This window comes from Lepidochelys kempii, chromosome 1 (assembly GCF_965140285.1).
Source record: "Lepidochelys kempii isolate rLepKem1 chromosome 1, rLepKem1.hap1, whole genome shotgun sequence".
Lineage (NCBI taxonomy): Eukaryota > Metazoa > Chordata > Testudines > Cheloniidae > Lepidochelys > Lepidochelys kempii.
Window position 1 is genome coordinate 21,567,529 of NC_136380.1, and position 24,987 is coordinate 21,592,515.

General features: G+C 40.6%; 1 protein-coding gene across 13 annotated transcripts in view; it reads right to left on the reverse strand.

Annotated features, from left to right (window-relative positions):
- Window positions 1–24,987, reverse strand: part of DLG2 (discs large MAGUK scaffold protein 2) — a 1,468,504-nt gene that overhangs the window by 221,768 nt on the left and 1,221,749 nt on the right. The window lies entirely within an intron of this gene.

Here is a 24,987-nt window from a genome sequence, read left to right on the forward strand (position 1 = left end):
CTTATCTCTCCTACCAAGCTCTTTAATTTTAACATAGTTCCAAAATTACTCAAGAAAATCCTGTTAAAATAGTAGTTCAGAATAGAGTTGATGTAACTTGATTTACAGTCCTTAATCACACAATTTAACAACGTGTAGATATCTTTTTTTATCCTCATTATTTCTGAGTAGTTGATACTGACTTATTTTCCATTTTAGATAATTTCTCTATTAGTCTTTGGTTTAATCAAATATTTCCTGAGTCACTTATGGACTTGGCTACAGATAAATAAAGCAAAATATTCTCCTAGAAACACCCGTGCCAAACACCCCAATATCTATGTTACCTGATTTATTCAACAATCCCTGAAACTGGTCAACAAAGATGTCACACAATCTTTGAAATCCAGCACCTCTGAACTCAGAACATGTCTATGTACTTTGTGCCATCAGTGATTCAAAAGAGACTCCAACAAAGCAACAGTTTAACAGTGATCTGAGGAACACAGGAATTGCCATACTGAATTAGGCAGTTGGTCTAGCAAATCAATGATTTACTGTACAGAGAAACAGACAGGCCAATAAAAATGCAGTGTTGGCAACTTTTACAATTTTATCATGAGTTTTGCAATATTTGATGTGTTTCTTAAAGCCCCAGCACCTAGATTCAACTGATTATATGAGCATCTCAGCTTTCACTAAAAAAAACAAACACCCACACACAAGTTTCTAGCCCTCATCTTTGCAGAGAAAAGCTGGAAAAATTACCCTAAAAGCTCAAACACTGGAAAATAAACAAATTTTTTATTTAACGAATTTCATGATTTTTAAGCCAATCTTATGAATGTTTTGGGTCTGACTCATGAATTTTGAATGCTTGGGATAGACAATAGTGGAAATGTGATTGAATTAAGTGAGAAAGCACGCAAATAGAACACTAAATGATGTTGCGAAGGTACCTGGTCCAAGTCAGCGCTAGGTATGGATGAGCGTTTCATTGCCAACGCATTTGTTGAAGTAATTACTGTAGCCAGCCCCTGTCGTGGAAGATCTGAAGGCAACAGAGTATTGCCTTCAGATGCAGCAATGATACAGGCAATTTAAAGGCGAAATTCATCCATTCAAACTGAAGTCTAAATGAGGCTGACAATCATGTCAGTCTCTGAAGATAGACTCATGGTATTGGAAAACTCTTCTGACATGCAATTACTAACTTAGAAGCAAGGAAGAAGATTTGGACAGCGAAGACACAAAGGCCCAGATTTTTAAAAGCAGCCTCCAATTCTGGATGTCTGTTTTGGGGTGTCCATCTTTGGAAAACTCAGGTCCGATTTTCAGAAGTCTTGAGCACCCACACTCAGCTCAGTTCAATGAGAGTTGCAGGTGGTAAGGTGAACATTAAGTCTTACATCTGTAAAGATGGGTACCCAAAACTAGAGAGCACTTTTCAAAATATGGCTCATTTTATCTCCTGGGGATAACTGAGGGCCCTCAAAAAGGAAAAATTCATCCTCTAATGTATTTTGAAGAACTTGTTGGAAATGCTGGGTCTGACTGTAATCTCAATTTTTTCAGATTTACACCGGTGTCTCCATCTTTAGCAGAGTTACTCCTAATGTACCATAGTATAAGAGATATAAGGAATTCGGTTTGCAGATCTTAGGAGAGGATTATTAACTCTGAAAGGGCATCCTGAGCATTTCATCAGCAAACATGGAAGCAGCAGCCTCCTGCAGCTTCATTAAGGTGGAGGGACAGTGGAGGGATGGCTGCCTTTGCAGACTTGCATGTACGCATTATGCAGCTACTACTAAGAGGGAAGAACATCTTTGGTAACACTGACAGACCCCGGTTGTCGGCGGGGGGGATCGCACTGGGGACCTCTGGAGCTAAATGCCAACTGGCAGTTAGCTAAGGCTGTAGCATTCTCATAATCTATCTGAGTGATCTCAGTACCACTGGATGGGACAGAACACCACACCCAGAAGGTGCGTGGGGTACATACTTCCCCTAGCTTCAGAGACTTCCCACTTAATATCCCGGACGAGCCCCCACTTGTAACACCGACAGATCCCAGTTGTCAGCAGGTGGAATCGAACCTGGAACCTCTGAAGCTTAGTGCATGAGCCTCTACTGCAGGAGCTAACAGCCATAGCTGTTAGTTAAGGCTGTAGAGCAAACTCATTTATACAGCCTTAATATATATATTTCTCTCTCTCTCTCTCTCCTCCTCCTCCTCCCCCCCCCAATAGGACAGAACCCCACACCCAGGAGATATGTTGGTTACATATGGAAGGGGGAGCAGCCTCTGCAGCTGCATGACTTGGGAAGTCCTTTGGGCTTTCATGGGCCTGTAGCTACAAATGCTACTGAAATATCTGTCTTCAGCTTCTGTGATTGGGTAAAATAAAACCAAAAGATGTTATTTTGGCTATCTATCTCACATCTACTTTCAGAGCCTATTGATATTTTGCATTTGCCATAGAAACACAACATGATCCTCAAGGTGAAACCCTTATCTCATCCTTCCACACAGGTCTCAGGCAGATTACACAGCATACACATTTTTTGTCTACAGCCACTGATGAGTGACAAAGATAAGTTCAACAAAGTACAAAAGAGGTCAGATTCAGTTGGCCTTTAAAACAATTTTACTGCAGTTAAAAATCAGTGCTTTGCAGAGGCATTTTACTATCAGCAGTTGCCTTCCTAAATGTCTGACATTTAAATTTATATGGGTAACAAAATGCCCTCCACAGATTTTCTTCAGTCATCTAACTTCAAAGGGTATACGATCCATTCAGGAGTCCAAAGTTAAGCAAAATAATAAAGACAGGTTTCAGAGGAACAGCCGTGTTAGTCTGTATTCGCAAAAAGAAAAGGAGTACTTGTGGCACCTTAGAGACTAACCAATTTATTTGAGCATGAGCTTAAAGCTCATGCTCAAATAAATTGGTTAGTCTCTAAGGTGCCACAAGTACTCCTTTTCTTTTTGCAAAATAATAAAGTATTTCTTTTCTTTAAACTCTGACCTTTGGACTGCTTTTCAGTAAATATCAGAAATCTCTTTTTATGAAACAACCTGGATCATCATAGACAAGTACAGTGTCCAGCAGCACAGTTTATACAGGAAAATATTTTCTTTCAACCAGGGGAGAAGTAGATGCTATTATTAGAATGCAGCAAGTGCTGCAGAATACGTCTTTCTCATTTAAAAATACTTGATTTATTTTCTTGTTCATATAATATTCAGAGTTCGATCTCACCAGCTACAACCCAGTTAAAGGGGTACCACCAAGCCTCATGCCCTTGAAAATAACCAGGGTTGCTGTGACTTTTCCCCATCCTTACAAAAAATACCTACAAATAAGTGCAATACCCACAAGGATTTGTGAAGTGAAACACCTCATACAGACTGAGATTCATTTTGTAGGCATGTTTATAAAAAGGTTCCCATAATATCCACACTGAAAAGTTGGCCATTACTGTATTTAAGACAGACACAATAATGCAATAATTAAGTCCCCAGCTCATTAGCTAGTTAGGTCTACAACTATTTCGGATCTTCCCTTAGATTGTGATACACTTTCATCCACCTAGCTGCTTCTCCAGCAGCTAATTTGTTATGAAGTTTCATACAAGCCAAGCCAAACCAACAGTGGTGGGATGAACAGACACCAACATTTTGGCCAAATTTTGAATGCAACTATCCTGACTTTTCTGATTTTAATTCCATATTTTCGATCCTTTTGATGCACTGAACTATTTGGGTAGAAACGTGAGTTTTGCCTGTATGGAAGCTTATAGCCATTTCTTAGGTTCAACTAGACATTCATATTGCATTAATGTTAATTTTGAGTCTTTTTGGTTCTTTCTTTAATATATTCCCCTACTTCTTCACTTGCATAATCGAGTCAGTCAGCTTGCAGGTTTATATCTGCTAGATGTGTATATCCAGGGTGAACTGCTACAATAGTTCTTTAAATTCCTCATTTTGTAGTACATTGAAGGCGACCTTGTTTACGTTAAAAAGGCAACCTTTTAAGATGACACTGGCATGAGAAATATCTCCATTTCGGGATCATCATGCTCAATGTTCTGTTTTTTCACTTCTGTAGATAACATTTTATTCAAGGGTATATTTGATTTTGAAGAATCAGAAGAAATCAATTTTAACACTTTTTGAGGTGAGCATGCATCTATCTATTCATGCTCACCTCAAAAAGTGTTCAAGTTGATTTCTTCTGATTCTTCAAAATCAAATATACTCTTGAATAAAATACTTAACAACTCTTGAAATTGTTTACATTTTATCTTAGAAGTTGTTTGTTTACATGATTTCAGGCTATTTAAAGGATTGTTTCCTATCATTTCTTTCAATATAGGTATGCAGAGTCAGATACATTCATGATCATGATGAATAGCGATCACTAAACATTAATTACCAATTTGCAGTACTGACCAGCAGCTTTCACATTTACTAGAATGAGAATGAGATAGCACCAACTAATGGATTCAATGGTGAGAAGACTGAGCTACCAAGGCCATCATTGATATAGAAGCACCTGATTACTCACACTGCCTATTTTCCAGGCATTTCAGGCTCTAGCAAACCAAGTCCTCAACAGTTCACACAAACAGCCGTATTCAAAAATCCAATGACAGTTGTATCAACCAACTCAAGATACTCCTCTCTATATATCACCTTCTCCTTTAGGCTCTAGATAGCTTTATATCTTTCTTATTGTTTCCTAATAGGCCAAATGAGAACCCTGACATTCTCTTAACTTTTGAAATTAGTTTTCATTCACCGATTTAAATTAAAGCCTAATGTTTCCGGTATCAGAAAAGCTGTTATGTTAATTTAAAACCTTTAATGAGAAATTAAAAGGGAAAACAAGCAAACGAACAGAAAATTTGATAAACCACCTACCCCCTTCCCTCTTACACTTCCCCATCTTCCCTTCCCAAGCAACAAAACCCCTCGTGATTCAGTTTTTTCTCTTTTTAAACAAACATATAAAACCTCCTGGGTTATCACAATCCCGGATAATAAAAACTTACCATTTGACCTTTTCTTCAATCTTTCTGGCAGGTGTGTTAGAAGTTAATGAAACAAACATGCAAACTACAGTGACACTGAATGTCTTATTGTAAAATTGCTAGAATAGGCTTAAAGTTTCAGTGGAACCCTGACTTAGGGACTGTTCATTATTGGCTTAAGAATATAAATGCTAGGATTTTTTTTCAAACCTTGCTTCTCACCTACTCTCCAAATGTATCTATTCCTATATTTTATATGAAACTAAAAATCCCCCACAGAAGGAGATTGTGGCATGCTGTACCTCAAAATAGCACCCTGTAATCCCCATATTCATAATTGCTATATGTTTGTGATATTTCATACAATGCATACCTTGCAAGATATGATATGGAAGGTCATGATCTGCTGAAACTCATCATTCTGTCAAAATATGTATATCGTTATTATATAACAAGCTATGAGATTTTGCTATATGGTTGTTATTGAAATATGTTGTGAGTTTTGGACAAGTCGACTGCTAGCTCTCCAGTGACTAAAACGGTGGTGACCCACACCCAGGCGGGGGTTAAACGGCCATTGATTAGCAGGGGAATTGTAAACAAGAAATTTACTATTCTGTCACCACACAATGAGGATTGTTCCACAATGTGACTCAGCAAGGACCACCCGGTCATTCCTGGGGCACTATCTATCCAGGGACATGGATTGAGAGTATAAAATAAGGGATAGTGGAACCATCTCTTTGCTCCTCCACCTACGCTGAAGGCAACAAGAATGCTGGGAAGACAAAGACTTTGAACTGAGGAGACTGGTCCTAAGCAGAGAAGTGGGGTGAGAAAAGCTGTTTAATTCAACTCTTGCTTAGTCTAAAAATTTAGGATTTAGAATCATGTTTACTTTTTATTTTTATAAGGTAACGATCTCTGACCTTTATGCCTACCACTTATAATTACTTAAAAATCTATCTTTCTGTAGTTGTTAAACTTATTTTTAATGTTTTATCCTTACCAGTTCATCTAAAATGCTTGGGGAATCCGCTCGGATTACAGAGGCCGGTGCATGTCCACTTTCCTTTGATGATGTAGCAAACTAATTAATGAGCTTGCACTGTTCAAAAGAAGGTCTTGAGCAGAGTAAGACAGTATGTTTCATGCGTGCAATGCTGTCGGTTTGAGAGATTTACTGGTGTTACTCTGTGCATAGTTCATGAGTGGCTTGGAGAGAATTCATGCAATTTAGCTTGGGTGTGCCGGTGCATGCTGGTGGCTGAGTGATAACAGTGCCTGGAGGGGTTTGCTGCATGTCACTGGCAAAGCAATATGAGAGACAGCCCAGACAGGAGAGTTAAAGGGGCACAGTGGTCCAACGGTTCCAGGTCGTACCCCGGGGATCCTGTCACAGAGATAAAATGATATTCTGGTATTTTTGCTTAAAGGAAGCATTCTCAGACCTCTGGAGACCCTCACCACCCAACTCAAAGACTCTTTGCACTATTAATAAAACATGTCACTGACAAATGGCTCCTGGCTGATGTATACAGAGAATTAAATAATTTCACCTGCTATTTTTAGATTTTCTGTAGCTGTAAAATCTCCCTCTCCATTTTATGCAGATATCTGTTGTAGCACTAAGAACAAAAACTGGAAGGCTTTTTTGTGAAAGCAAGTTATTTCAGAAGCTAAGATGCATTGGGAATGTCTACTCTAACTTTGAGATTAGTAAAGGAAGCTTGAAGTTTTTGTTTTTACAAACTCATTTCTTTGGCTGTGGTCATAAAATGACCAAATATTATGGTTATTTGCCACCTGCTAACAAATAATTTCAACTCCCTGGTTGATTTTATCCCCTTGGTTAAGTAACTGATCTGAGCGTGAAGGTACTGTATTCTGTTTGGGCAGCCTAATCTGAAAATGTAATATCCAAGAGCTAATAACACTGGTGCATATATTTTACAAGTGAAAAATTCAGGGGGTTTAATGGATATATCACTTATACAACAGGATTGTTTCATTTTAGTAGGTATGATCCCCTTCCTCCTTTTACATGTGAGTTTACAATTTAATCTAGTAAAAGAACAATATTTTGCATTTCAATAGCACCATCCTTCTGAGGAATTCAAAGAGCTTTACAAAGGGTGAGCCTAGCACTACCCTGGTGAGGTGGGTAAGTAGTATATAAAGAATGATGCACTGAAGGGTTAAGGTCTTGCACTATTGCAAGAAGTTGGATGATGGAAGTTTTACTATTTATTTTAATGGGAGCAGGTCCAGGTCATAAGTGTGTTGGCCTACCTCATGCAGTGAATCCGCGGCATATATTCTGGCTTCAAGATCTATGCTATAACCAATATACGTCTAATTTAGTCTGCAGAAGAGAAGAATGAGGGGGGAGTTGATAGCTGCTTTAAACTACCTGAAAGAAGGTTCCAAAGAGGATGGATCTAGGCTGTTCTCAGTGGTAGAAGATGACAGAACTAGGAGCAATGGTCTCAAGTTGCAATGCGGGAGGTCTAGGTTGGATATTAGGAAACACTATTTCATTAGGAGGGTGGTGAAGCACCAGAATGGGTTACCCAGGGAGGTGGTGGAATCTCTATCCTTAGAAGTTTTTAAGATCCAGATTGACAAAGCCCTGGCTGGGATGATTTAGTTGGGGTTGGTCCTGCTTTGAGCAGGGGATTGGATTAGATGACCTCCTGAGGTCTCTTCCAACCCTAATATTCTAGGATTATAACACCATGGCAAGTTCTGCTCTGACCGGAGCTTATCATAAACCATGTTTACAAGAATGTTCATAAGATGCTAATGAGAATAAGGGGAACTAAGAGAAAAACCAACGAAAAGTAGGGCACCCCAAAATTTATGGGCTGTAGAAATACACGAGGAAAAGGAGGGTTGGAATCCTCATGCACATACATATGGTGCTAGGCATGGTCATAACAAGATACAACGGTTTCCCTGGTAGGAAGGGAGTGGGAAGACCCTAAGGGAAGATCTCATTGGGAAGACACCAGCAGGAACCACCCCTCTATCAATGGTCACCTGTTGAGAGAGCCACCAGACTCTCTAATGTCTTTGGGCTTGTGAGAATGAATACAGCAGTAGCTATAGCATGGGCTCTTGCAGGCTTTGTATACTTATGTGTGATTGTAATCTTCTGCTTAGTAAAACTTGTGGCTGTGTGTGGGGTCACTGTCTTCATTCTTCGTGTGTTCCTAGATCCTCCAAATCTAAGGGTAATTTTCACACCGTTGATCTTTTTAAAACTGTATCAACACAGGAGCTGGACTCACTATGATTTAACACAGAATTATCAATTCAATCTAAATAAATGCTACAGAAGACAAATCACATGCAAAGTGTGTAGGGATAATGATTCAATCACATATATTCAATTATTATATACATGTATATATTTACATTTTTGGACCAGATCCTGTGATCCTTACTCACACTGGCCCTGATTAAAGATAAGCTGAAGTGTTTTCCAGTATAGGGATCTTTCTGTCTAAGGCCCCTATCACTGTAGTATCTAAGGACTACACCACCTCTGATATGTTTATCCTCGATCCTGCTGTGAAGTAGGAAGTGCTATTATCTCCATTTTACAGATTGGAAACTGAGGCACAGAGAGACTAAGAAACACAAGAAGTCTGGGTGGAGCTGGAAAATGAACACAGACAGTAGAATCTGGCCTTTTTAGTGTTATTATAACTAGATAAAATTAGAGTCAGCTACTCAATCTTTCCCTTAATATAGCCATCACTGAATGGTGGATTTCTCACAGAGTCATGCGAATGATAGATAGTCCTAAACAGAACTAGTTAGGAAATTTTCAGTGACATGTTTTTTTATCTGAAAATGCTGATTCAACAAAACGGAAACCTTTCATGGAAACGTATTGGTTTCTATGAAACATTCATTAGGAAGGTTTCTGAGGGCCAGTTTCTAATTAAACTGAGAGAGAAACTGATCCTGGAATAGCCAATTACGTGGTGGTTTGAACCCTCGCCTGGGGATGTGGGAGATGCAGATACGAGTCCCTGCTCTTAATCAATGCACATCCTGGGTAAGGGCCCTACCACCAGGCTATTGGTTATTCTAGGGTAGTGTACACTCTCTCGCTTTTTGTGTGTGTTTGAAACATTATAAAGCTCTCAGTTTCATTCTCATGCAGAACGAAAACAAATGGTGAAACCTTGAAATGATTTGCAAAAGTGAATAATTGTTTGCCAGTCAGCCCCAGTCATAAGCACTCAAAAAACACAGTTTCCCCCTGTGAGAATTCATACAAGAACTTTTTCTATGAGAAATAATAGACCATGTTCTTCAAAAGGGTAATATGTAGATATTTTTGTATTTTGCATCATATTGAATAAATGCCTTTTGTGTTAGTTGTGCAGCTATTTTTGAATGTCAACAAATCTTTCAAATAATAACCAGTGAGTTTCTATATTTGTATATAAAACCAACACATTTAAGTGATAAGTAGGCATTTTAATATTTATGAATTGTGAGCTTCCTCCAAATATAGAAATGTGATAGTTATCACTACAGGTGTTTTCCAATTGTCGGATTAAAATAATGACTGTTTATTCATTAAAATTCAAAAGAAAAGATCTATGACTGAGCCCACATTATTGTGATGCAGATTTCCTGGAGAATCTCACAAGTCTGTACATGCAGAAATGTAACTTTTTAAATTGTTATGTTGCTGGTCTCCACTGCCCACCTATGCCGCAGCATTTCAGATGGGTGTACCCAATACCTGGAGCAGGCATGTTTATTGCATAGCCTTCAAATAGTTAAAACACGAATGTAGTATTAATGAAAAGAAAGGATGTATAGGACTGATGAGGCAATTCCACCTGTACTATCCCACCCCTTGTCTACTGTGATTTTAGACTGCAGCACACCTGTTATTCTCATTTTCAAGACATTCTCTCATCATTTAAATTTTTATGATAATTAGAGATATTACAATAGATTGTTTTCATTTGAATTCCTGTAGAATCTCTGAAGTATATAATCCATGCTTTAATTGGATTAATATAAACAACCACATTTTGCATCCAATTTCATGCCAACCTCCTTGCATGTCAAGAGAGGGGCAGGATTCAGCATAAATATGGTTTAGCCATTCCAGCCCATCTGACCAGACTATTTAATGTACTAGCTACCCTACATGGCATTCTAACAAAGTAAATGACATCACTATATTTGTGAAGCACGAGTAACCAAGGATGGAGAAAGAAGCACTGGCAGAAAAGTATGAGGAGACATGAAGATGGAGCATTTCAGAATAAGTGAGAACCTTCATAGGAGTAACTATGCTATGGAAATAGCAGTTTGCAGGATCATACCCCAAAGGGGTTGAGGGTGCTTAGCATCTTGCAAGAGCGGGATATCAGAGGCTCAGGGGAGGAAAGTATAATACAAGTACAGAAAAAATTAAATAGGCAAGGCAATAATTTCATTTATTTTAGTTGAGTGACTTCAAAACTGCTAGATTAGGCCCAGATTCTGCAATGGAATCTGCACAAACAGGCTCTTTTGCCAGCACAACTCCCATTAAAGTTAGTGGGAGGTCTCCCTGCATGGATCCTGTTGCAGGACCGAAGCCTTAAAAAGATATTTTGAACCCTCTTGACTGCATTCAAGGTAAAATTTTAAATCAGATTAAAAACAATCATTTCTCATGAAAATCAAATCATAATGTTTTACGATCTAGCAAGGGAGACACAGGACAGGGAATAGAGATTTTACCCTTTAAAAGAAAGAATTTACCATAATTGAAGCTACAATACCTTCATACTCTCCAGTTAAATTCTGGATTAGATGACATAAGGTATTAATTATAATGAAGCAAAGAACTTTTTAACATCTAAATCTGTTTTTCTTCACCATTCATAGAATCACACTGAACTGATACTGACTGACTTAGGGTCTGATCCAACAACCACTGAAGTAAATGGGAAGACTCCTAATTGATTTGTGGAGGTGGATCTGACTTTTAAATGACTTTATAAAGAGTTCTTATACCCCTAATTTTTATACATTGCATATTTTCTGTACATTTTAGGTCCACAAATTTGCTTTGTTATATTTTGTTACCTTTTAAAAATGATTTTTTTTACTAAAATTGCTCTTATGAATTTGGAAGGAATAACTACAATAGGGTCAATTAACTCTTTTTCTTTATCTCTTTCGCGAATATTTTGTGTAAAATTGACTTTTCTAAGATTTTTTTTAAAGCTCATCTGAAGTTGTCTAGCTATCAGTGTTACTCTTTAACAGGATTTAATGTATGTAAATTATGAATAATGATATTTTCACCATTTCTATAGAAGGTAAAGAGGGGTTAGGACTGGGGAACATTACAATCTTGTTTCATAAGGAATTTTACTTTGTAAACAAAGAGCACTTGCCTATATATGTTTAATTTAAGAGAGTTTATTATACTGCTCTTATCTTAATTTTTACCATTCTCTGAACACTTATCATGTGGTCACAGTTCATCTTGCATATTAAAGTGGGCAAATACTGACAGCAACTCCTATTCATATGAATAAAAATGCTGAGCTTTCATTCATTTAAAACTATAACTGGAGAACTGGAGGTCCTGGTGATGTCAAGGAACTATGACGTGATCGGAATAACAGAGACTTGGTGGGATAACTCACATGACTGGAGTACTGTCATGGATGGTTATAAACTGTTCAGGAAGGACAGGCAGGGCAGAAAAGGTGGGGGAGTAGCACTGTATGTAAGGGAGCAGTATGACTGCTCAGAGCTCCGGTATGAAACTGCAGAAAAACCTGAGTGTCTCTGGATTAAGTTTAGAAGTGTGTGCAACAAGAGTGATGTAGTGGTGGGAGTCTGCTATAGACCACCGGACCAGGGGGATGAGGTGGATGAGGCTTTCTTCCGGCAGCTCACGGAAGCTACTAGATCGCATGCCCTGATTCTCATGGGTGACTTTAATTTTCCTGATATCTGCTGGGAGAGCAATACAGCGGTGCATAGACAATCCAGGAAGTTTTTGGAAAGCGTAGGGGACAATTTCCTGGCGCAAGTGCTAGAGGAGCCAACTAGGGGGGGCGCTTTTCTTGACCTGCTGCTCACAAACTGGGTAGAATTAGTGGGGGAAGCAAAAGTGGATGGGAATCTGGGAGGCAGTGACCATGAGTTGGTTGAGTTCAGGATCCTGACGCAGGGAAGAAAGGTAAGCAGCAGGATACGGACCCTGGACTTCAGGAAAGCAGACTTCGACTCCCTCAGGGAACGGATGGCCAGGATCCCCTGGGGGACTAACTTGAAGGGGAAAGGAGTCCAGGAGAGCTGGCTGTATTTCAAGGAATCCCTGTTGAGGTTACAGGGACAAACCATCCCGATGAGTCGAAAGAATAGTAAATATGGCAGGCGACCAGCTTGGCTTAATGGTGAAATCCTAGCAGATCTTAAACATAAAAAAGAAGCTTACAAGAAGTGGAAGGTTGGACATATGACCAGGGAAGAGTATAAAAATATTGCTCGGGCATGTAGGAATGATATCAGGAGGGCCAAATCACACCTGGACCTGCAGCTAGCAAGAGATGTCAAGAGTAACAAGAAGGGTTTCTTCAGGTATGTTGGCAACAAGAAGAAAGCCAAGGAAAGTGTGGGCCCCCTACTGAATGAGGGAGGCAACCTAGTGACAGAGGATGTGGAAAAAGCTAATGTACTCAATGCTTTTTTTGCCTCTGTCTTCACTAACAAGGTCAGCTCCCAGACTGCTGCGCTGGGCATCACAAAATGGGGAAGAGATGGCCAGCCCTCTGTGGAGATAGAGGTGGTTAGGGACTATTTAGAAAAGCTGGACATGCACAAGTCCATGGGGCTGGACGAGTTGCATCCGAGAGTGCTGAAGGAATTGGTGGCTGTGATTGCAGAGCCATTGGCCATTATCTTTGATAACTCGTGGCGAACGGGGGAAGTCCCGGATGACTGGAAAAAGGCTAATGTAGTGCCAATCTTTAAAAAAGGGAAGAAGGAGGATCCTGGGAACTACAGGCCAGTCAGCCTCACCTCAGTCCTCGGAAAAATCATGGAGCAGGTCCTCAAGGAATCAATCCTGAAGCACTTGCATGAGAGGAAAGTGATCAGGAACAGCCAGCATGGATTCACCAAGGGAAGGTCATGCCTGACTAATCTAATCGCCTTTTATGATGAGATTACTGGTTCTGTGGATGAAGGGAAAGCAGTGGATGTATTGTTTCTTGACTTTAGCAAAGCTTTTGACACGGTCTCCCACAGTATTCTTGTCAGCAAGTTAAGGAAGTATGGGCTGGATGAATGCACTATAAGGTGGGTAGAAAGCTGGCTAGATTGTCGGGCTCAACGGGTAGTGATCAATGGCTCCATGTCTAGTTGGCAGCCGGTGTCAAGTGGAGTGCCCCAGGGGTTGGTCCTGGGGCCGGTTTTGTTCACTATCTTCATAAATGATCTGGAGGATGGTGTAGATTGCACTCTCAGCAAATTTGCAGATGATACTAAACTGGGAGGAGTGGTAGATACGCTGGAGGGGAGGGATAGGATATAGAAGGACCTAGACAAATTGGAGGACTGGGCCAAAAGAAATCTGATGAGGTTCAATAAGGATCAGTGCAGGGTCCTGCACTTAGGACGGAAGAATCCAATGCACCGCTACAGACTAGGGGCCGAATGGCTAGGCAGCAGTTCTGCGGAAAAGGACCTAGGGGTGACAGTGGATGAGAAGCTGGATATGAGTCAGCAGTGTGCCCTTGCTGCCAAGAAGGCCAATGGCATTTTGGGATGTATAAGTCGGGGCATAGCGAGCAGATCGAGGGACGTGATCATTGCCCTCTATTCGACATTGGTGAGGCCTCATCTGGCATACTGTGTCCAGTTTTGGGCCCCACACTACAAGAAGGATGTGGATAAATTGGAGAGAGTCCAGCGAAGGGCAACAAAAATGATTAGGGGTCTAGAACACATGACTTATGAGGAGAGGCTGAGGGAACTGGGATTGTTTAGCCTGCAGAAGAGAAGAATGAGGGGGGATTTGATAGCTGCTTTCAACTACCTGAAAGGGGGTTCGAAAGAGGATGGCTCTAGACTGTTCTCAATGGTAGCAGATGACAGAACGAGGAGTAATGGTCTCAAGTTGCAGTGGGGGAGGTTTAGATTGGATATTAGGAAAAACTTTTTCACTAAGAGGGTGGTGAAACACTGGAATGCGTTACCTAGGGAGGTGGTAGAATCTCCTTCCTTAGAGGTTTTTAAGGTCAGGCTTGACAAAGCCCTGGCTGGGATGATTTAACTGGGAATTGGTCCTGCTTTGAGCAGGGGGTTGGACTAGATGACCTTCTGGGGTCCCTTCCAACCCTGATATTCTATGATTCTATGATTCACTCCCAGGCTTTATTCAAGCCTAAGTTAATTGTATCCAGTTTGCAAATTAATTCCAATTCATCAGTCTCTCCTTTGAGTCTGTTTTTGAAGTTTTTTTATTGAAGATTTGACACTTGTAGGTCCGTAATCGAGTGATCAGAGAGATTGAAGTGTTCTCTGACTGGTTTTTGAATGTTATAATTCTTGACGGTTGAATCCATAGTTAGTAATCTAAATACAACTATCTGACTTTCCAAAGAACAAATCAACCACTGAAGCTCAGCAGCTTTGAAAACCAGGCCATTTTTATTTAGGTGTTTAACTGGATTTTGAAGATTAGCTTTAGGCATCTAGATTTGAAATTGTTGACTTTAGTATGTTTGAACCATCTTCAACTTACAGCTACAGAGGAAAGTAATTGCATTCAATAGACATTGCTGCTTCTAAGAGAAAATATATTGCACAATGTAACTTGCTATATTTTTCGGGGTATCTCCCCGCAAATCATTCCCCTGCCATTGCAAAGGTCCCAGGCATCAGTGTTCCTCAGTCCCTCCTATTCTCTGCCTGTGGCAAACAATAGATTAATTGCTGGAGGGTTGCAATACTTTAGTCAACTCCAGATTATAGGGCTCACTGCAGGGATAACTGGTGGGATTTAGTGGCCTATTATGTGCAGGAAATTAGATTAGTTGATCTGGTAGTCCCTTCTGGACTTAAACACTGATTCTGTAACACATTTATAGAAGTTTAACTCTGTATGTACACAATTATAATATACCTTTTACTGACTTTAATTTCACTTCTTAGCACTGCAGTGTTAGATTTTAGATTGTTTATTCCATGTACACTTTTCAAAGCTTTTACCTGAATTGCTATCTTCGGTATTAACATGGTGACTCAAGCTGGAGAGAGAAGCTGAACTGAAGAAATCATGGGTCTGTAAATGCAATGACCCATCATGCAAAGGTTTATTCCACTAAAAAAAGAACAGATTTTTTTTTAAGCTGACATGACAGATTGTACTTTGGCAACGATTCTTTAGTTGATAAAGAGTTAGTAATGACAGCTGAGCCTAAAATTTACTCTATTTCTCCTGGTAATTGTCAGAGTAGCCAAAGAGGCTATTATCAGACTAAAAAGAAATGAAGTTAATGACGGACAAAGATGGCACATGAAGAAATAATTATTGTAGGAGCAGCTATCGTAGTAACTATTACTTCCATAGGTTTGCTAGTTGACGATAGCCAGATCAAAAATATGACACCAATGTTTACGAGGCTACTTTATAGTCTTATGTTTATGCTCCAGAGATATGCCCAATCTCAAAACTTGTACCATGTGACATCTGTTAGATGAGCCATTACAGGCGTCACAGGTAGCTCCTGAAATTTGACAGGGTGGCACCCTGATGTCAGGATCATGGCTTTTGCAGATACGGTGTAAATTTTCCCCAATTTGGCCAAGTTAGATGTCAGTTCACACATGATCAGTAAAGACTTTTTAGAGTTTAGCAGCTAATTTCTTAGTAGACTGCAATTCTTAGAATTGAGCACGCTCCATCCCCACACAACTTTATGTGTAACCAAAATGCACATGCACCAACCCCCCAGAATTAAATAGCATGCAGCATTCCTACAGCTATAAGGGCTGAGCAGAACTGTCCCCTGCAATAGCTCCTCCTGGCAGCCAGGAGCTGCTGTGGCAACAAGTGGCACTGAGAACAGGGAAACTGGCTCTCCTGTGCTATCAATGCTCCTGCTACTGGTGTCCAGACAGTGAGAAGAAAGCAGAAACTGTCTGCTTAATGCAGAAGGGTGGGAGATTGGGACTAGGCAGGAATGCTAAATACTTGGCCTCAGTTTTTAATGAGAAGGTTGCAGGCGGTGACAGGGTGGCTAATGGGAACAAGGATAAGGAAGTAGAAATTACCACAGCCAAGGTGGAAGCCAAACTCAAACATCTTAATGGAACCAAATCGGGGTGCCTGGATAATCTCCATTCAAGATTGTTAAAGGAACTGACACATGAAATTGCAAGCCCAAGAGCAAGGATTCTGATGACTTTGTAAACAAGGATTCATACCCTATGACTGGAAAGTTGCAAATAGAGTGCCTATATTTCAGAAAAGAAATAAATAAGGTGATCATGGAAATTACTGGCCCATTAGTTTGACCTCAATTGTTTGCAAGGTCTTAGAACAAATTTTGAAAGAGAGAGTAATTAAAGACATACAGATACAAATAATTAGGACAAAAGACAACATGGTTTTACTAAAGGTAGACCGTGCCATACCAAGCTGATTTCTTTCTTTGAGAAGATAACTGATTTTCTAAACTAAGGAAATGAAGTAGATGTAACCTACCTAGATTTCAGTAAAGCATTTAATATAGTTCCACATGGGAAATTATTAAAGTGGAGAAGACGGGGATTAATATGAGAATTAAAAGGTGAACTGTCAGGCTGGAGGGAGGGTACTAATTGGTCTTGAGACCAATCTTATTTAACATTTTCATTAATGACCTTGGCGTAAAAAGTGGAAGCATGCTAATCAAATTTGCAGATAACACAAAGTTGAGAGGTATTGCCAATATGGAGGAGGACCAGAATATCACACAAGAAGATTTAGATAATCTTGAAAACTGGAGTAATAGAAATGGGATGAAACTGAATAATCAAACGTGAAAGATTACGTGCTTAGGGACTAGCGAAAATATTTGCTATAAACTCAGGACTTATGTGATGAAGCCACAAAAAAAGGCTAATGCAATCCTAAGATGCATCAGGCGAGGTATTTCCAGTAGCGATATGCAAGTGTTATTACCTTGTACAAGGCACTGATGAGACCTCATCTGGAATACTGTGTGTAATTCTGGTCTTCCATGTTTAAAAAAGATGAATTCAAACTGGAACAAGTGCAAGAAGGGCTACTAGGAGGATCTGAAGAAGGGAAAACCTATCTTATGAGAGGAGACTTAACGTATTTGGCTTGATCAGTCTAACAAAACAAAGGGTGAAGGGAGATATGATTGCTCTCTATAAATACATCGAAGGGATAAGCACCAGTGAGGGAGACAGCATTCAAATTAAGGGCCAATGTTGGCCCAAGAACAAATGGATATAAACTGGCCATCCACAAGTTTAGGCTGGAAATTAGATGAAAGTTTCTCACGACCAGAGGAGTGAAGTTCTGTTACAGCCTTCCAAGAGGAGTAGTGGGGGCAAAAAACCCCTAACTTGCTTCAAGACTGAGCTTGATATGTTTATGGAGGGGATGGTATGATGAAGTTACCTATAATGGCATATGGGCAATTTGTAACTGCTATTACCATGTATCTCCAATGGCTGGAAATAGGACACTAGATGGGGAGGGCTCTGAGTTACTACAGTGAATTCTTTCCCAGGTGTCTGGCTCATGGCTCTTGCCCACATGTTCAGGGTCTAACTGATCACCACATTTGGGGTCAGGAAGGAATTTTCTCCAGGTGAGAACGGCAGAGACCCTCGGGCTTTTTGCCTTCCTCATCAGCATTGGGCACAGGTCACTTGCTGATTTGAACGAGAGTAAATGGTAGATTCTCTGTAATGAAGTCTTTAGCTCAAGATTTAGGGACTTCAGTAACACAGACAGAAGTTAGGGGCCTATTACATGAGTGCATGGGGAGAGGTTCTGTGTCTTGCAATGTGCAGGAGGTCAAATGAGACAATCATGATAGACTTTATGGCCAAAATAGACCATGAGTCTATGAGAATATTCCCTATCCTGCCTTGAAAATATCAACCGTTTTTATTTTTTATCCCCATTGTAATTCATTTAATTTTGAGGGCTGGGTGCTCCATTTTCCACCCCTGCATCAAAATTATTTTACTCACTTCTGTTGAGAATTATTCATGGGAGGAAGAAGAGTCCAGTGACTAAAACAAAGGGAACCGTGCCAGGGTTGATGGACTCTATTCCTGGATCTGCTACTGACTCACCTATTGACCTGGGGAAAGTGGCCGGGGGAAAGCAGTTTACTACTGCTAGGTACATCCCATTGGTGTTGGTTGAGACTTGGTTAATGTTTGTAAAGCTCTATAATATCCTCAGATGGGCGTTACTGTATAAGTGTCAAATACTATTATGCTAACTCAGTGGTGACCAGCCCGCACCGCTTCCCGCAGCTCCCATTGGCCAGGAATGGCGAATCGTGGCCACTGGGAGCTGCGGGCGCCCTTGCCTGCGGACAGTCAATTTAAACAAACTGTCTCACTGCCCGCCAGCGGATTACTCTGACGGGCCGCAGGTTGCCCACCACTGTGCTAACTTCTCAAATAGCTTACAAGTTTTGAGAAGCCGCATGCAGAACTTGTATTGACTTCACTGGGAGCAGCACATTCAAACCAGCATTGGGCTTTGACAATGCACAAAGTCATCTTTGCTAGTTAATAAGGTTAGGTTGGCACCTGTCATGCTCCCTAATACTTAACTTGCCTCAGAATTTCCTCAGCAGCAGAATTCCCCAGCATTGGAGAATAACTACTGTTTTTGGAGTGCCCTTCATCACATCCTTTAATATCACAGTCCTCAGCTCTCACTGTAGTTGCTTTCTTTGTATGTTGTAAAATATCCGTAGCTATTTTTGGGTGAATGGCCCATTAAATTACCCCATGAATAAGTCTATTTCTTACTACAGCAATGTGTCCTAGACTTGCAGGGAAGATCTGAAGTGCATGTTTCTGATTTTTTATTATACTCAGATTCAAGGGCAAATCTGCGGGAAAGCCTCCATAGAATGGGAATTCAACTTTAATTCAGAACATCTTGGTCACGCAATATATGCACCAATGTCCCATTATGATGCATGGAACCTGTTTGTCTCATCTGTATCATCCCTTCTTTCTAAATTATTCTCCTAATCAAAAATACATTGGATTTTTCAGCCAGTGAAATCTCCCACTCAGCTCCAGCAGCCAGGCAATGATGATTCTAAAACGATTCTAAACGTTTTTACTGTTACTGACTCCTATAATGCTGGCATTCTCCAGTCAGCCAGATGAACACTGAGGATGAAGAGGGGGTGTTTATGCCCCCTTCCCCATATACATGTGTTCATATATACTCTTTTCCCACACACATATAAAATACACACTTTAAAAGTGCATGCATGACACACGGTCTTTGTACTCTGGATTCTCTGGGTAGATGTGCCCACAGAGGTACCAAGATGCTCAGGGCCCAGATCCTCTGCTGGCATAAATTAGTGTAACTCCATCAAAGTCAATGGAGTTACACCAATTTATATCAACTACAGAAAAGGCCTTCAGTGTGCATGTATGTATATTTAAATGTATATCAAGACAGCTTGCCACAGATGTATAGATAAAGCCATTTACATTTGCAATGTATTTTATATCTACCTTACTTCTGTAGCCAGAAGGGCTCGATGTGTGAATCATGCATATGCATTAAAATTATACCAAAACAGCAGACTCATCAAGACATGTGTTTACATTTTTGAGGTAGCAATTAGGCAGTAATGGTGGGGGATAAGAAGTAACCCAGGAGTCATTCCAGAAGGAAAGTATAATAGTGGTGCTTAGGAATTGTAGTCTAGTATTTTAAAAACATAAAATCCCCCCCTCCCCCGCCTACAGTTCAGACACAGATGTAAGACAAAGAAGGGACTCCTGTAAAAGCTGACTCAGGTCACATGTGAACAGGCAAAAAGGAAGTGTCTGTTATAATACTGAACATGAACTCCCAACTTCAAAGAAAAAGGAACGACAAACAGGAATTATCTGCTTCACTGTTTTAAGATGCTTTTAACTACAGTTACAGCTCTAACATCAGCTCATTGCTAACATCAGCAAACAAAGATACAAGTTTGTCAGAAAGGATAGCTGTCACTGAGATTCCCTTCCTCACCAAGACTCAGATGTCAATTACTACCCAACATACTGGGCTTTCCTCAAAAATGTACAGTGCTGTATTTGTGCCAGCAAGCAGCTAACACTTAATGCAAATAGGGATAGAGTGCAAACATCCCCATTATAACAACTTTTTGGCCCCTTCAGTGTCCATTGGTCGAATCAAGTTGTAATTAATGAATGTCTTCCCTTCATGCAAGTTGTTAAAGGAAGGTGTTAATTGATTTGCTTGAAAGATTTATAGCATACGGAACAGCTGACTGGCTTAATGGTTTTCCCAGGGATTGCTGTGAGGGAACAGCTGCAGAGATACTGCAATGCAGCACAGCACAGTTTGCAGACTACTGACACTGACTATTTTGCAAAAATCGGAGGACTAAATTCTGTTTACAGCCCTGTAATGGGGACGAATGGGTGCAGCTGAGAGCAGAATGTGGAATTTCTCTCTTAGGGTATGTCTATGGAGCAACTCGATGCGCGCAGCTGGCCTGTGCCAGCTGACTCAGGCATGCAAGGCTCAGGCTGTTTCACTGCTGTATCGATTTACAGGCTTGGGCTCTTGGATCCTGTGATGTGGGAGGGTCCCAGAGCTCAGGCTCCAGCCCATGCCCATAAGTCTACACAGCAATGAAACAGCCCTGCAAGCCAGAGTCAGCTGGCATGGGCCAGCTGCAGGTGTCTAGTTGCTGTGTGGACATACCCTTAGTGTTCCCAACCTAGAGGCCAATATTTTCTTCCCCAACATCTCTTCCATTCAGGATGAGTTGTGTGTTGTCATAAATATAAAGGGAAGAGTAAACCCCTTTGAAATCCCTCCTGGCCAGGGGAAAGCTCCTCTCACCTGTAAAGGGTTAAGAAGCTAAAGGTAACCTCGCTGGCACCTGACCAAAATGACCAATGAGGAGACAGGATACTTTCAAAAGCTGGGAGGAGGGAGAGAAACAAAGGGTCTGTCTGGCTGTCTATATGCTGGTTTCTGCCGGGGATAGACCAGGAATGGAGTCTTAGAACTTTTAGTAAGTAATCTAGCTAGGTATGTGTTAGATTATGATTTCTTTAAATGGCTGAGAAAAGAATTGTGCTGAATAGAATAACTATTTCTGTCTGTGTATCTTTTTTGTAACTTAAGGTTTTGCCTAGAGGGGTTCTCTATGTTTTTGAATCTAATTACCCTGTAAGATATCTACCATCCTGATTTTACAGGGGGGATTTCTTTATTTCTATTTACTTCTATTTTTATTAGAAGTCTTCTTGTAAGAAAACTGAATGCTTTTTCATTGTTCTCAGATCCAAGGGTTTGGGTCTGTGGTCACCTATGCAAATTGGTGAGGCTTTTTATCCAACATTTCTCAGGAAAGGGGGGGTGCAAGTGTTGGGAGGATTGTTCATTGTTCTTAAGATCCAAGGGTCTGGGTCTGTAGTCACCTAGGCAAATTGGTGAGGCTTTTTACCAAACCTTGTCCAGGAAGTGGGGTGCAAGGTTTTGGGAAGTATTTTGGGGGGAAGGACGCGTCCAAACAGCTCTTCCCCAGTAACCAGTATTAGTTTGGTGGTGGTAGCGGCCAGTCCAAGGACAACGGGTGGAATATTTTGTACCTTGGGGAAGTTTTGCCCTAAGCTGGTAAAGATAAGCTTAGGAGGTTTTTCATGCAGGTCCCCACATCTGTACCCTAGAGTTCAGAGTGGGGGAGGAACCTTGACATGTGTATTTAAAGCATAGCTCCCATCCTTTCAAACTCTATCACTTACACTGACCACAGAATTTTACCGTAGCTCCTTCCTTACTGTACTGCAGCACCACCATCACCACTGACATGGGAATACATACTATCCAATGGAATTTGAAATGCTGAAGATATTTCCTGTACTCCCAATAGGACAACTGTGGGTGAACGCTGACTTCTTAAAGAGAGCCATTGAACACGCACATGGCCATGCCCTTTTAAGATGGGCCTCATATTACAATAGTTACTCAGGACATACCAAGTAAGTCCATACTGCAGAAGAGGGTGAATGCCACCTTGGTGGCTGTGCATTTTTGCAAAGGCACTAACTGGCTTTAAAAGGAGTTTGAAAAGGTTGCTATTCAGGAAAAAAGTGCAGGCAAGCAAAAATGTTTCCATGAATATTGGTTATAAATGTGAAAGCATGGCTACAATATGAGTGAGTAGGCCTCCCTCATCTTTTTGATTGACAAGTTTTTAATTGCTTGTATTTGTTTCTTTACCTTCAATAGTAGTTGAGTAAGGAGTAGTCTCATTGAAGTCAATGGGACTGCTCTTGTGCTTAATGCTAGGCAGGTGTTGAAATATCCAGCTGAACTGGAGCTGCAGTAATCATTATGGAACATAGAAACGGGAGGCTGGAAGGGACCTCAGGAAGACATCAAGCCCAGCCCCTACACTGGCGGACCAAGTAAACCTAGGCCATTCCTGACAGGTGTTTCTTCCACCTGTTCTTAAAACCCTTCAATGATGGTGATTCCTCAACCTCCCTTGGAAGCCTAGTCCAGAGCTCAACTATTCTTTAGTTGGAAAGTTTTGTCTAACATCTAACCCAAATTTCCCTTCCTGTAGTTTAAGCCTCTTATTTCTTATCCTACCTTCAGTGGACATGAAGGAGATGTTACTACCTTGTACAGTAACTGGAGTTCTTTGAGATTTGTCTCCCTGCGGGTTCTCCACATCAGGTGCACATGCACCCCATGCATCTTCGACTGGAGATTTTCAGTAGCAGTGCAGATTTGGCCCATACAGGTGTCCTACACAACCTCGTACTCCACACCAAGGCTATATAGGATCATGCAGGTGACCTGTCCTCAGTTCCTTCTCCTCTACAAAGTGCCACAGAGGAAACTGGACGCAGAGGGGAAGGAGCGGGGACAGTGGAGCACTCATAGGAGGACACATCTCAGAGAACTCCAGTTACTGTACAAGGTGATTAAACTCTCCTTCTCCAAGTAGTGCTCCTATGGGTGCTCCACTTCAGGTGGCTACTGAGCAGTGTCCGCAGATGGAGGGGGAGGCTTCAGAGCTGAGTCCAAGACTGAAGACAAGACTGCATCCCAAGGGCAGCATCTGATCTGGAAGACTGGATGGTTTCTCAGATCAAATTTGTGAAAGCTTTGGGTTGACCAAAACTGCATTTTTCAGCAAATAAACCATTCGTCCAAAAAATGTCACCCAGCTCAAGATGGCCCACCTCATCTTTTTATTTCTTGTATTTTTAGTTCCAATTTTTCCTCACTTTTCTTCTTCTTCCCTCCCCACCTCTGCTTTTATCTTTCAAAACTTTGTCCCATACTAATTTGTCTATTTCTGTCTCAGAGAGGTAAGGGAAATAAAAAAAGGTGTGTGTGTGTGTGTGTAAGAAAGACCAAGAGGAGAAGAGTTGGGGAAAGGTGTTTACCCACCCATACATTATGTTTTATTTTTGCCAGCCTCTGCATTTCCTAGTTCCAGGCAAGATGAGAAGTGAAAATGCTTTAACAACAAGATAAAAGCTATTCAGCCTGATGGCAAGCTCTAGAAATCTTGTAATGGAACCCACTTACATAAGATTTCCAGGCAACTCTACATACTCAGAAATGCTTGGGAGTTCATACAAGGTTCAGATAAACATTTGGATGCTCAGAGCAAACCAAGTGAGAACTCTGAACCCATTCACCATTACCTCCTTTTTTACTTTGCACTGCAACCGTAGGTTAGAGGGTCAGTTTATAATATCACAACAGCTATGTACTTTATACTCTTTTCTTTACTACATGAATAGTAACTTATTGAAGCATTAACTCTTTCCTCCATTTTAATTGCTGATCATCAGCTGGCTGCTCAGAAAGCTGGCACATTATGCACTCTTGTTTACCATCCAAAAAATCAAGAGCTGCAATTTTACTTGCGACTTTCTGTAATAACAGTCTAAATTGATATTTATGTTCCTATTAAACTGGAAAAGATAAACAAGACTGCCAAAACTAATGGAAACCAAAATCTTCTGTCAAGAACTTTCTGTAATACAATTATTTTTACCCCTTCTTCCTTGATCTGAAATTTATCTAGATCTATATACTGTGTATATATATATATATATACACACACACAAATTATTTCATGTATGTAATAAAATATAATATTTGAAATTTTGTTTGCTTCTAATTCTCCTCTCTTTTTCTCCTTACCTCATCTCTTTCCATTGGTATCTGTCTTAATTGCACATTTTCTGTTTTAATTTTAACTTGGGGGGTGGGGTGGGAGGAAAGAGTCTGAGTCAGAGCATGAGAAAGGGAATGAGTGAGAATTTATTATTTATGAAAAGTGGCAGCTTGATAAAGCCTGGTGACTGAAGTCCTCAGTTTAGCCACTGAAAAGGTACAGCACAGAAGTACAACTGGCCGACCAGCGTGTCTCAGTTCTCACATGGAGGAACCACTTTCTAAGGGTGAAAAGGTACTTCACTCTCCATGTCTATTCAGCCCTTGGTATCCCTGAGACTATCAGCAAGAGGTCCCATGAGTGCCACTTTTGAGGACAGTTAGTGTTAGGAGGACACCTCTTCATCCACCAGGTAGTGGAATAAGTCCACATAAGTCATCACACACAGGGTGCCAAACTACCAGTTTTTTTTCTGCATGGTTATCATTTCCACTTTTTCCCAATTTTATTG